Genomic DNA, 13,376 nt, shown 5'->3' on the forward strand with positions numbered 1-13,376 from the left:
CTAGGGATGAGTGAACCCAAAATGGTACAGGTTTGCACCAAACACCAGGAGCACGGGGCTCAAACTCAATTAAAAAAAGAAAAGTCTGTCCGAGTGTTGTTCATTTGCTACTAAAGTCTGTTGAAAGGCTACATGCGGCCAAACAAGCTTTATTGCATGCGGAAGGTGTGTGTGTGTGTGTGTGTGTGTGTACACACACACACACACACACACACACACTTCTGGGCTGCTGTTTGGCAGTGACCCATGAAGCCTCGCTCTGAGAAAGCTCCATAGGAATTGAAAAATTGAAAGGCATTGTGGGACAATACTCCATTGATTATGGCAGAATTTCCAGGATTTTCTTTGAAATTTAAACTATTCCTGCGTGTCAAGGTAGGTTGTTTTTTGGGGTTTTTTTTTGAGGCAAAGGCACTGCATTTTTTGACGTACGAGCCCCCACAAAGCTTCCCCATACAGCCTCATACATACATGCAAAAATTCCATACACATGAAAATTTAAAAAAAAACAAAAAACCTATTTCCCTTACTTTTGTTTCTGATTGATGGAAATGTCAGTCGCAGTCCAACACCAATGTGTTCACCGCTGCCTGCATCCTGACGATGAAAATAGCAGCGACATGGAGCGGAGGGCAGCGGTGGAAAAAGAGCACGATGTGGCCCACTTATAAGCCCTTCAGCTGTCTTGGCCTACGGACTGGAACAGCCAGAGGGCCTGGATGTGGTCCACACTTGCCAAGTCCTGGTCTAGACGGTATAAAAATTTGGATCAGTAATAATACTGACATGAAGTCTTTGTAGATGCATGCTGCAAAATAAATGGGTGTCAAAGGCAGGTGACCCTAGGAGGGCAGGTAAGATTATCAGGCTGAACTGTAACTACAGTAACATCTGATCTTCGTAAAGTCTTGTGGTCAGAGCTACACAAGTCACCATATTACTATTTGGAGCGCTGTCCTGATTTCCCCATAATAGTCATATACTGTAGTAGAAAAGGGGATAGGACCCTGCTTCACCATATAGGTGCTCAGGAGAAAAAACGTTGAATAATAAAAAATAGAGCTCCGGCACACTACCTCAATGTAGTCAGACACAAAAAAGGTTTCTTTTTCATATATATTGTTTTATTTTTGAAAAAAAAAAGAAATTCATGCATAATGATGTTTAAAATTTAACGTTTCAACCATATTATGGTCTTCATCAAAAGGACCATCTAAATACAAATATGGATACAAATAAATACATAGTATCTCTCCCTCTCCTACCCCAACCTACTCTGAACTCTTATATTGACAATGTGATTTTTGTTCATCTGCGGTTTGTTTATGTATTTATTTGTATCCACATTTGTATTTAGATGGTCCTTTTGATGAAGACCATAATATGGTTGAAACGTTAAATTTTGGACATCATTATGCATGAATTTCTTTTTCTTCAAAAATAAAACAATATATATGAAAAAGAAACCTTTTTGTGTCTGACTACATTGAGGTAGTGTGCCGGAGCTCTCTTTTTATTATATACTGTAGTAGGACTATTTTAATCAGCATAAAATTGGGGTTACATGAAGACTTTGGCAGCAATTTCACACGACCAAATATTGCTTTGTGCAGCCGCTAAAACCGTATAACATAGGTCATATTGTAAACTCAAGGGTACTTAAACCAGCAAGACAAAATATTTTAAAAAAAAATATTTAAAAAGTTCTATTTTTCGTTTAACTTTCCGGTAGTAGACATCATTAGATGGGGAGGGGGAGGGGAGCTGTAATGCAACCCCATTTATCTGCATAGAGTAGTTTGTGGGCACGTGACCTGTATGGCTATGTGCGCACATTGCCTTTTTTTGTGACCACAAAGATGCAGTTTGTGCATTTTTGGCGGCTACAAACGCACCCGCGGTAAAATAAAAAAAAAAAAAAAAAAAAACTTAAAAAAAATTGCATAAGTGCGTTTTACTGCATTTTAACGCGTTTTTGTTGCTGCGTTTTTTCCATTGCATGGGTGAAAACCGCTGACAAAAACCGCAGAAATAGTTGACATGTTGCATCTTCGTGGTCACCACAAAAACGCACCTAGAACAAAACTGCACTGTGCGGACAGCAAAAATGAAAACTCAGACTTTGCTGGGGAAGGAAATTCATGCAGTTTTAAGACCAAAAACGCACCCGAAAACGAGCAAAAAAACCCGTGAAAATCACACATAGGCTATCACAGCCAAACATCACCATGTATGTCAATTAGCAATGTAGTATAGTTCTCCTGATTAGCTATGTTGCTTACCTCATGTGAAGGGCATTACCGTAGCTTAGGTATCCATAGTTACGATCACTAGCAACTAACTAGGTCACTATATGCGCATGGTCAACCATGGTTACCTAAGTTACAATAATGCCCTACACCTGAGGTAAGTGACATGGCGAATCAGGAGAACTATACTACATTCCTAATTAGAGGTCTTTGCTAATATTACTACGCTTTGAGATGGGAATACCCAACAACAGGAAAACAATACTGTCCCTGAAGTACCAGCTCAATCATAAACCAAATGGAGCTGCACATAACTGAAGACAGATCTAGTGCAAAAGGGTCAGACAGGAGGACAAGGACAACCTGTGCCCCAGCAGTAACCCCATCCTGTCCTAGAGAGATGCTCATGTGAAGAAATGCCTCAGGATTACCAGCCGAGCTGCTCACATACAGGGAGAGACCTGTGATGAGTCTCTAGTAACAGGAGCTCCAGCAGCCGAATCACTCATTACTCCTGGGAGAGTATGAAGCAGTTTCCTGCCTGATGCAACAGACAACCATTCACATCTGTCTGACAAGGAGACGGCACTCGTTTATGTGGTCATCCTGCCCAAAGAGGGGTCCCATCCCGCCACCAATAGTCACCAGTGAGTACCTCAGCCTAAGGGCACAAAACCCTGCCGTGCCAGCCATCTGACTCCATAAAGTGTTACTTAGCAGAACTGTGAGCAGACAGGAAGCGGCAAACCGAGACACAACACAGAAATATGGAGTCACACTTCAGTGCTAGGACAGCTGCCCTGGAAGTGCCCACACACTGGCATCAATAGCACAGCAATACAGCAGACGTGCTCACCAGCAGTGCTCACAGGTGACTGAATCAACAACACTACGCAAGTTACCACAAAGATTTCCTATACCAGCAGCAGGGGGACTACTAATACCAGAAGTACCTAAAAGATCAAGTTCTCTCTCTTCCAAAGGGGCTATTTGCTGACCCAAAAACTCACTCATCAGCAGGGCTCTATTGGCCGTCTATTGGTTGGAGGCTAGTGTGTGTCAGTAGCCATAGTCTACGGATGGTCTGCCGGCTAGCATTGCTGGCACATGGTGCAGCACGGAGATACTCTTCAGCAACCCCATCAAATACTGAGACTATTTTGGTGAGCGCTAGAGTCGCAGATGGCCTCCCATGTACACCACCTCCACCAGCAAAGGTCGAGGGGCTCACTACCTGCACTACTATGGGGGGAGGTATCCTATGTAAACCACGTTTGGGGGGGGTGTCTCCCAAGTACACCACCTCCACTAGTTTGGTGGGGGAGGTTCCTATGTGAACCATCACCAACAGTAATGGGGGGGGGGTCCCCTATGTAAAATCACCAAAAGTAATAGTGGGGCCTCCCAGGTACACCACCTCTGCCAGAGTTTGGAGGGTTCCCATGTAAACCATCACCAATGGTAATGACAGGAGGGGAGGGGAAGTGGTGTCCTACATGAACCACCCCCAATGGTAAAAGGGGGGGGGTGAATCTCCTATGTATACCACCACCAATGGTAAAGGGGGGGGGGGTAATTATGTAAACCACCACTAATGGTAAAAGGGGGGTAATCTACTATGTAAACCACCACCAATGGTAAAAGGGGGGGGGGGGGGGGAATCTATGTAAACCACCACCAATGGTAAAAGGGGGGGGGGGAATCTATGTAAACCACCACCAATGGTAAAAGGGGGGGGGAATCTATGTAAACCACCACCAATGGTAAAAGGGGGGGGGGAAATCTATGTAAACCACCACCAATGGTAAAAGGGGGGGGGGAATCTATGTAAACCACCACCAATGGTAAAAGGGGGGGGGGAATCTATGTAAACCACCACCAATGGTAAAAGGGGGGGGGGTAATCTATGAAAACCACCACTAATGGTAAAGGGGGGGGGGTAATCTATGTAAACCACCACCAATGGTAAAAGGGGGGGGGGGAATCTATGTAAACCACCACCAATGGTAAAAGGGGGGGGGGGGGGAATCTATGTAAACCACCACCAATGGTAAAAGGGGGGGGGGGAATCTCCTATAAACCACCAAATGGTAAAAGAGGGGGGGGGGTAATCTATGTAAACCACCAATGGTAAAAAGAAGGAGGGGTAATCTCCTATGTAAACCACCACCAATGGTAAAAGGGGGGGGGGGTAATCTATGAAAACCACCACTAATGGTAAAGGGGGGGGGTAATCTACTATGTAAACCACAAATGGTAAAAGGGGGGGGGGTAGTCTATGTAAACCACCACCAATAGTAAAAAGGGGGGGGGTAGGTAATCTATGTAAACCACCAATAGTAAAAAGGGGGGGGGGGGTAATCTATGTAAACCACCACCAATAGTAAAATGGGGGGGGGTATTTCTCTCAAGTGCCCAACCACTATTGAGGGGGAAGGGGTCTCCCATGTACACCACTAGTGAGGGGGAGGGGGTCTTACTTGTGCACACTTGAGCCCCCTCTGTTCTGAGACTTGCGATCCCAGACGACATTTTATTGCCTATTTGCTTGTAACTCCATTTGTAATGCACAATACTGCGGGAATGAGCGCAGAGGAGCCGCCATTGTCCCGCGGACTTGTGGTAAGTTCCCAGTGTGGAGAGGGCAGGACGCAGAGCCGGGGCCGCTCACACAGGCTTCTGTGCCGGCGCCATCATGCCTCCTCCTCCAGGATCCTGAGCACAAGTTCCACTATCCCGGGGCGAGGGCTGCGGAGGCCGCTCTGCCGCCACACACTGCCGGACACGTCCGCCCTGCACAGAAGGCCGGGAATACCGGACACCACAGCCGTCTAGTAACTTTTACGACATCACGGCGCCCCCCACCAGTCGTGTGTCGGCACAACAATAAACTACTTACAAAGTGGCGGCCGGCGGCGGAGCCCGCGAATCCCCCTCCCGGCCGGCGGCCCGAGCCTCCCCTCTCTCCCGGCCGGGGGCCTGCGCCTACCTGCAGCGAGTCCTACACGGTGATCGGCGGGTCACAGCGCAGAGCGGCTCGCATGCCTCCAGTAGCCCGGGATGTGGGCGCCCTCCTCCTCTCTCCCCGGCTGCCTGGATTGATCTGGTCTCACTGGCGTCAGGGAGTCGGAGCCGCCCCACTGCCAATACACAACACACCCCGGCCAGGGAGCGTCTGCAAAGCACAAGCCCCAGCACACGGCGCACAGCTGCCCGCTCACCCGCCCAGGGGCCCGTCTTAAAAGAGACCATAGGGGGAGGGGAGCGACACATCTCCACATAGAGTAGACTGCAGCACACAGAGGCTGTGTATAATCCGCGGACAGCATTAATGTCACAGGACCTGGTGCTGGAAGTCACTTTATGGTGACCATAGATAGTTTTGTGGACTACTTTAAGCTGGCTCACACTAATGTCGGCTATGAGTTCTTGTTTGCGAGAATTATTCCCTTATCCCCCCTCCTTTCCTCTGGTAAATTTGCTCCAAATTTTGCACTTCAGAGTTGTGAATCAAAAATCTGTGAGAAAATGTCACATCTGCCCCCGGAGTAGTGTTCAGGTCAAGAGAACGACGAGTGAAAAGGCTCAAAACGCGTCATAAACGCGACAAACTGTATAAAGTGCAGAAAACAAGCGCCAGTTAGCTACAGGTCCCACAGTGAGGTGTTGACGCTGTGTATTTTTTGTGTCTTAGCGTATGACCACACTTTCCGTTTTCACCTGCGTTTCAGCTGCTTTTTAGGTCCGTTTTGAGCTGCAGCGTTTTCATGCCAAAAGGCATGCGTTTTGCTTTTCCATAATAGTCTATGGAAAATGTAGATTTCCTGTTCGCACTTTGCGTTTCAATACGCTGGGTTTAACCCCTTAACGACCCTTGACGTACTGGGTACATCATGGTGACATGGTGCTAAACGACCCATGACGTACCCAGTACGTCATGGCGAAATCGCGGTCCCGGAACCCCGGGGAGTCCAATTTGTTTAATTAAACAGTAGATTTGGGAAGGAGGGGACCTCTGCCTGACCTCAGGAGGGGTGGTGCCTCCTCCCCGAACCTACAGAGGCTGTGATTGGCTGACGAACGCCGCTCAGCCAATTACAGTCACTGTAATGTTCCAGCCATTGAAAATGGCTGGAACATTGAAATCCAGCCCTGATCAGTGCTGCTGTAGCACTGGCCATTGGCTGGAGCTGGGTGATCGGTGCTTCACCCGCCCCCAGCTCTGATTGGAGAGACCGGTCTTGTGACCGATCTCTCCAATCACCGTGGATCCCTGAAAGCCGAGGAGAGTGGTCTCTGCGGGTGCCCATCAGTAAGTTGCTGCCCCCGCCGCCCGCCCCTGTCCCCGATCGCCCTGCCAGCCCCGCCGCTGTCTCCTATCGCCCCGCCCGCCACCGATCGCCCCGCCCGCCACCGATCACCCCGCCGCTGTCTCCGATCACCCCACCCGCCACCGCCAGCCCCGCCGCTGTCTCCGATCACCCCGCCCGCCAGCGCCAGCCCCGCCGCTGTCTCCGATCGCCCCGCCCGCCAGCCCCGCCGCTGTCTCCGATCGCTCCGCCCGCCACCACCAGCCCCGCCGCGGCTCCGATCGCCAGCCCCGCCGCTGTCTCCGATCGCCCCGCCAGCGCCAGCCCCGCCGCTGTCTCCGATCGCCCCGCCCGCCAGCCCCATCCCCGCTGCGGCTCCGATCGCCACCGCCAGCCCCGCCGCTGTCTCCGATCGCCCCGCCGCTGCTCCCGATCCACCGCTGTCCCCGATCGCCCTGCCCGCCACTGTCCCCGCCGCCACGTTCGCCACTGTCCCCCGCCGCCACGTTCACCACTGTCCCCGCCGCCACGTTCGCCACTGTCCCCGCCGCCACGCTCGCCACTGTCCCCGCCGCCGTCGCACCCACCTTTTTCAGCCGCTGCTGCCCTCGAATCGGCCCCCACTGTTCCCGATCGGCCGCCGACGCCTCCTTCATCGTCTGCCCCTTCTCCGTCGCCACTACACCTCCTCCCCCTCCATGTGCTGCAAGCCACCCTCCCCCCAGATGTGCTGCAAGCCACCCTCCCCCCTCCATGTTCTGGGGGCGCCCCTCCCCCCGGGGCACCCCCTCCTCCATGTGCCATCTCTCTCTCCCATCAGACTCTTCCCCCCTCCCCAATCTGCTGCCTGCTCTCTCCCATCCTCTTCATCTACTGCCCCCTCTCACACTCTTCAATCTGTTGCCTCCTTCATCTGCTGCCTCTTCTTTCTGCTGTGATCCTGCTGCCTAGATCCATCCTGTAAGGTAGGTATCCCCATCTCACCTTCCCCCCATCCTCCGCCGCTCCATCCGCTGCGCCATTTCCCATCATCCATCCGCTGCGCCCTTTCCCATCCTCTGCCGCTCCTCCATCCGCTGCGCCCTTTCCCATCTTCCATCCGCTGCGCCCTTTCTCATCTGCCGCCCCGCCCTCTCGCATCGCATTATCCAGCGCAGTTGCTCGCTTCCAGACTGGAGTGGATGATGCGATGCGAGACTCGTGCATTGCTCTCACGTTTGGCACTGGTCTTAGTGGCAGGCGCTCATATTTTTTTTTTTATTCATTTTTTTTTTTTACTGATGTCTGTATTTTTTATTTCGCCAAACTAATTTTTTTGTATGGGGGAGGGGGTCTAGTTTCCAAAATGGGATCACATGTGGGGGAGCTCCATTGTTTAGGCACCTCAGGGAGTCTCCAAATGCAACATGGCGTCTGCTAATAATTCCAATCAATTTTACTGTGAAATGGCGCTCCTTCTCTTCTGAGCCCCGCCGTACGCCCAAACAATTGATTTCCACCACATATGAGCTACCTGTGTACTGTGCACAATACATTTTATGGTGCATTTATGGTGCATTTTTTCCTGATACCCTTGTGATAAAAAAAGCTACCTGTTTGAAAAAACAATTTTGTGGTAAAAAAAAGAATAAAATATTTTCACGGCTGAACATTACAAACGTTTGTGAAGCTTCCGGGGGTTCAAAGTGCTCACTAAACAGCTAGATAAATTCCATGAGGGGTCTAGTTTCCAAAATGGGGTCAATTGTGGGGGAGCTCCATTGTTTAGGCACTTCAGGGGGGTCTCCAAACGCAACATGGCGTCCGCTAATAATTCCAACCAATTTTGCTGTGAAATGGCGCTCCTTGCATTCCGAGTCCTGCCGTGTGCCCAAACATTTGATTTCTACCACATATGAGGTGTATGTGTACTCAGGAGAAATTGCACAATACATTTTATGGTGCAATTTTTCCTGATACCCTTGTGATAAATAAAGCTACCTGGTTGAAGCAACAGTTTTGTGGTAAAAAAAAAAATGTTTTCTTTTCACGGCTCAACGTTATAAACTTCTGTGAAGGTACCAGGGGTTCAAAGTGCACATCAAACATCTAGAAAAATTATTTAAGAGCTCTAGTTTCCAAAATGGGGTCAATTGTGGGGAAGCTCCATTGTTTAGGCACCTCAGGGGGGTCTCCAAACGCAACATGGCGTCCGCTAATAATTCCAACCAATTTGCTGTGAAATGGCGCTCCTTGCCTTCCGAGTCCTGCTGTGTGCCCAAACATTTGATTTCCACCACATATGAGGTATCTGCGTACTCAGGAGAAAATGCACAATACATTTTATGGTGCATTTTTTCCTGATACCCTTGTGATAACAAAAGCTACCTGGTTGAAGCAACAGTTTTGTGGTAAAAAAGATTTTTATTCTTTTCACGGCCCAACGTTATAAACTTCTGTGAAGCCCCCAGGGGTTCAAAGTGCACATCAAACATCTAGAAAAAATATTTGAGGGCTCTAGTTTCCAAAATGGGGTCACTTATGGGGGAGCTCCATTGTTTAGGCACCTCAGGGAGTCTTCAAACCCGACATGGCGTCCGCTAATGAGTGCAGCTAATTTTGCACTCAAAACTTCAAATGGCGCTCCTTGCCTTCCGAGTCCTGCCGTGTGCCCAAACATTTGATTTCCACCACATATGGGGTATCTGTGTGGAGAAAATGCACGATACATTTTATGATGCATTTTTCCTGATACCCTTGTGAAAATACTAATTTTTATGGCTAAAGTAACATTTTTGTGTTAAAAAAAGTAAAATTTTCATTTTTTCTTCTACATTGCTTTGGTTGCTGTGAAGCTCCTAAAGGGTTAATAAACTTCTTGGATGTGGTTTTGAGCAGAGTGAGGGGTGCAGATTTTAGAATGGGGTCACTTTTGGGTATTTTCTGTCGCCTAGGCTTCTCAAATCACTCCAAATGTGATGTGGTACCTAAAAAAAAATTTTTTTGTAAATTTTGTTGGAAAAATGAGAAATTGCTGATGAACTTTGAACCCTTCTAACGGAAATTTTTTTTTTCAAAAATTGCGCTGGTGTAAAGCAGACAAGTGGGAAATGTTATTTAGTAACTATTTTGTGTGACATATCTCTCAGATTTATGGGCATAAAATTTCAAATTTTGAAAATTGCGAAATTTTCAAAATTTTCGCCAAATTTTCGAAATTTTCACAAATAAACACAAAACATATCGGCCTAACTTTACCACTGACATGAAGTACAATATGTCACGAAAAAACAATGTCAGAATCGCCAGAATCCATTGAAGTGTTCCAGAGTTATAACCTGTCAAAGTGACACTGGTCAAAATTGCAAAAAATGGCCGGGTCTTTAAGGTGAAAACAGGCTGGGGGCTGAAGGGGTTAATTGGCAAAAAACATGCGTTCAAAGAAGCAGCATGTCAATTGTTTTTGCCATTTCTGCAGCGTTTTGCTAACATTGAAGTCAATAAGAAGTAGCAAAAGGCAACAAACATCAAAAATCCAGCATTTTACCTGCTTTTTAGCTGCAGAAACAAGGTGTTTTGGACTACAAAAATGCATGCTTTTCTGACATTAAAATAATGAAATATGTCCATTTACACACACACACACACACACACACATAGTTCGACAATTAAATTAAAGAAAATTATGATTTTTTTTGCTATTTTAGCATTAAATATTATAAAACCGCTATAATTTCAAGAAATATAACTATTTTCTTTATTAATTCGCAAAATATAAATGTATTGGTTTATTTTCTATTTTTTCATTCTGTTTGACTGTGTAAACTTTATTTACCAGTGTCTTGATGTTCAAAACTCATCTGTCAAAACGCAGGTAAAAAAGTATGTAAAAAGCGCTGAAAACACTTCTAAAACGCGGTAAATACGCATGCGTTTTTAGCGCTAAATTCTTGGAAAAGGCAACTTTGGCTAAATCAATTAAGCCCAAAATGTGCGTTTATAACTGCAAGTAGGTGAACGCAAAGTGCGGTCATAGCCTTACAGTCCCAGGAAAGTGGATGGGATTTATTGGACTCTCCTGCCCCTTGCGCTTTTTTTTTATTACACAGTGTAAACTACCTGTGGGGTGTTTCCAATTCACAATGTCAATTTTTCTTGCGGGTAAACTTGAGTTTTATGTGCAGATATTCCCTCTAGACTTTCATTAGATGCGTAAATTCCTAACGGTAAAATCGCACTTGTTTTTAGTGCGTGCCCACTGCAGAAATACATTGAGCTTGCCTGTAATCCACACATAAATATATCATTAAAATATAGTCAACGCCAGAAAGTACCAGCACCAGAAAGTATAAAAAAGCCACTAATTTACTCAATAGGCGCAGAAAATCTGTACATCACATATTCACCAAATAACCATTGTGGAAACAGAGCCATACTCCAAAAATTCCCCCAGTGGAAAATTATCTAAAAACCACTTGAAATGATGAGAGATAGAAAAATAGCAAAAAAATGTAATTTATCGTCTGCTGAATTCTCTTCAGTCCTCTTCTGCATGGAAGCCACCACTATTTTATATATTAAGTAAAAGAAAAAGTGGCGCAGGTAGCAAAGTTGTATCAAAAACAACAGAAAAGACAACAAAGAAAATTCTGTTCCAAAAAATGCTACCATAGAGCCACCAACCAATATACTATTTGGGGGAATTCTTCGTGAACGGAATTAAATTAAATGTTTATGGACCCATTGTCATTATACACTGTGTTCCAAATTATTATGCAAAAAATATTTTTTCATATTTTCCTAAATTAACTTTATGAATTGCAGTCATTGTTATTTTCCAGGCATCTACTATTCGAGTATAATTGAAATGTTTTTGATCAAACTGCCTATGAAAACAGTATATTTTTAAAAATAATAAACACTCAAAGTGCACTCAAAATGCATGTTCCAAATTATTATGCACAGCAGAGTTTTCAACCTTTTTATTTTTATTTTGAAAAACAAAATGGTCAATTGTGAAATTATAAGCATTATCAGCTTATCACAAAATTAAATCAAATAGTTTTCAAGTCAAAACTTAATTCTAGGTGATGTTACATTTGCACATAGGACCCCATGTTTGAAAGAAGCTTCTGAACTCTCTCGTCCATTGAGTTTGTCAGTTTTTGGATGGTTTGTGCTAAAATTATTTTGCATGTGGACAGAATAGCCTCCCAGAGCTGTTGCTTAGATGTGAACTGCCTCCCACCATCATAGACACTCCTTTTGATGATGCTCCAGAGGTTCTCAATGGGGTTGAGGTCAGGAGAAGATGGTGGCCACACCATAAGTTTGTCCTCTTTTATGCCCATAGCAGCCAGAGATACAGATGTGTTATTTGCACCATGAGACGGTGCATTATCATGCATGAAAATGATCTTGCTGCGGAATGCACGGTTCTTCCTCCTGAACCATGGCAAGAAGTGCTGTTTTAGAAACTCCACATAGATTATGGAGTTCATCTTTACCCCTTCAGGGATCCTAAAGGGGCCGACAATCTCTCTCCACATGATTCCAGCCCAAAACATTACTCCATCTCCTCCTTGTTGGTGCCTTAACCGTGTTTTCATGGGGTGTCCATCAACCAGCCATCCTTCACTCCATCCATCTGGACCATTGAGCATTGCACGGCACTCATCGGTGAACAAAACAGTTTGGAAGTCAGTCTTCATGTATCGTTTGGCCCACTGGAGCCGTTTCTGCTTGTGTGCAGTGGATAGAGGTGGTCGACAGGATGGCTTACGCACAGATGCAAAGCTCTGAAGGACCCTGCATCTTGTTGTTCGGGGGACGTTGGAGGCACCAGAAGCTTCAAAAACTTGTCTGCTGCTATAACAAGGCATTTTATCAGCTGCTCTTTTAACCTGACGCAATTGCCTGTTGGAAAGAGTCCTCAATTTTTCCTTATCAGCATGCACACGTGTGTGCTGTGAATCAGCTACATACTTCTTGATTGTGCGATGATCACGATGAAGTGTCTTGGCAATGTTGATTGTAGTCATGCCTTGACCTAAATACTCCACAATTTGTTGCTTCTCAGCAGCCGACACAGCCTTTTTCTTCCCCATTTTGGCAAAAGATGTTGGCTGCTTAATAATGTGGAGCAGCCTTCTTAAGTAGTCTTGCCTTTATTTGGACACACCTTCCAAACTAATTTGCACAGGTATCTGCAATTGCTTTCAGTGATATAAAGAGCCCTGACATGCATCATCATCAATGAGTTTAAATGACAAACAAAAAATGTCTAACCTTATCACTCCTAAACTCTTTTTGCATAATAATTTGGAACACAGTGTATGCACCAAATGTATCAAAGTTAGTGATGGGCTTACCCGGACTGTAAAAGTCCGGATCCTCGCGGTTTCAAACGTACCTGTGTGTCGGGACCAGGATTCCGGGTGTTTGATCCAGATACGGCAATCGAGAAATTAAAAAAAAAATAAAGGAAAAATAAAGAAAATAAGAATGAAGCAAGCGCTTCATAGTTACCGAGGCTCCGATGCGGCTGAACACAGCTCCTGCGGCCTCTCTTTCACTTCCTGGGCCACTCATTAGGCTCATCCATATACGCTGCTTTCCCTGCCCACTGGCCGGCCTTACGTCTGTGATTAGTTGCAGTCAGACACGACCTCAGACTGTGTGACAGTGTCTAACTGCAACTAATCACAGGCGCTGTCTGGGGGTCAGTATCGTGGTATAAAAATAAATAAATAAAATATTTGGCATAGGGTCCCCCGTATTATGATACCCAGCACAGATAAAGCCCATGGCTACAGGCTGCAGCCCCCAGCCGTGCACC

The 13,376-nt window shown here is 46.2% G+C and overlaps 1 protein-coding gene across 2 annotated transcripts in view; it reads right to left on the reverse strand.

Annotated features, from left to right (window-relative positions):
* SMAD1 (SMAD family member 1) overlaps positions 1 to 5,404 on the reverse strand; it is a 64,941-nt gene extending 59,537 nt beyond the window's left edge. Inside the window, exon 1 of one of the 2 annotated variants that reach the window (XM_075348069.1) lies at positions 5,239 to 5,404. The gene's annotated coding sequence lies outside the window, so the exon portion shown is untranslated. The other variant, XM_075348076.1, reaches the window with a different exon arrangement.
* Positions 5,405 to 13,376: the final 7,972 nt, after the last annotated feature.

The sequence above is a fragment of the Anomaloglossus baeobatrachus genome, chromosome 1 (assembly GCF_048569485.1).
Source record: "Anomaloglossus baeobatrachus isolate aAnoBae1 chromosome 1, aAnoBae1.hap1, whole genome shotgun sequence".
NCBI classification, from domain to species: domain Eukaryota; kingdom Metazoa; phylum Chordata; class Amphibia; order Anura; family Aromobatidae; genus Anomaloglossus; species Anomaloglossus baeobatrachus.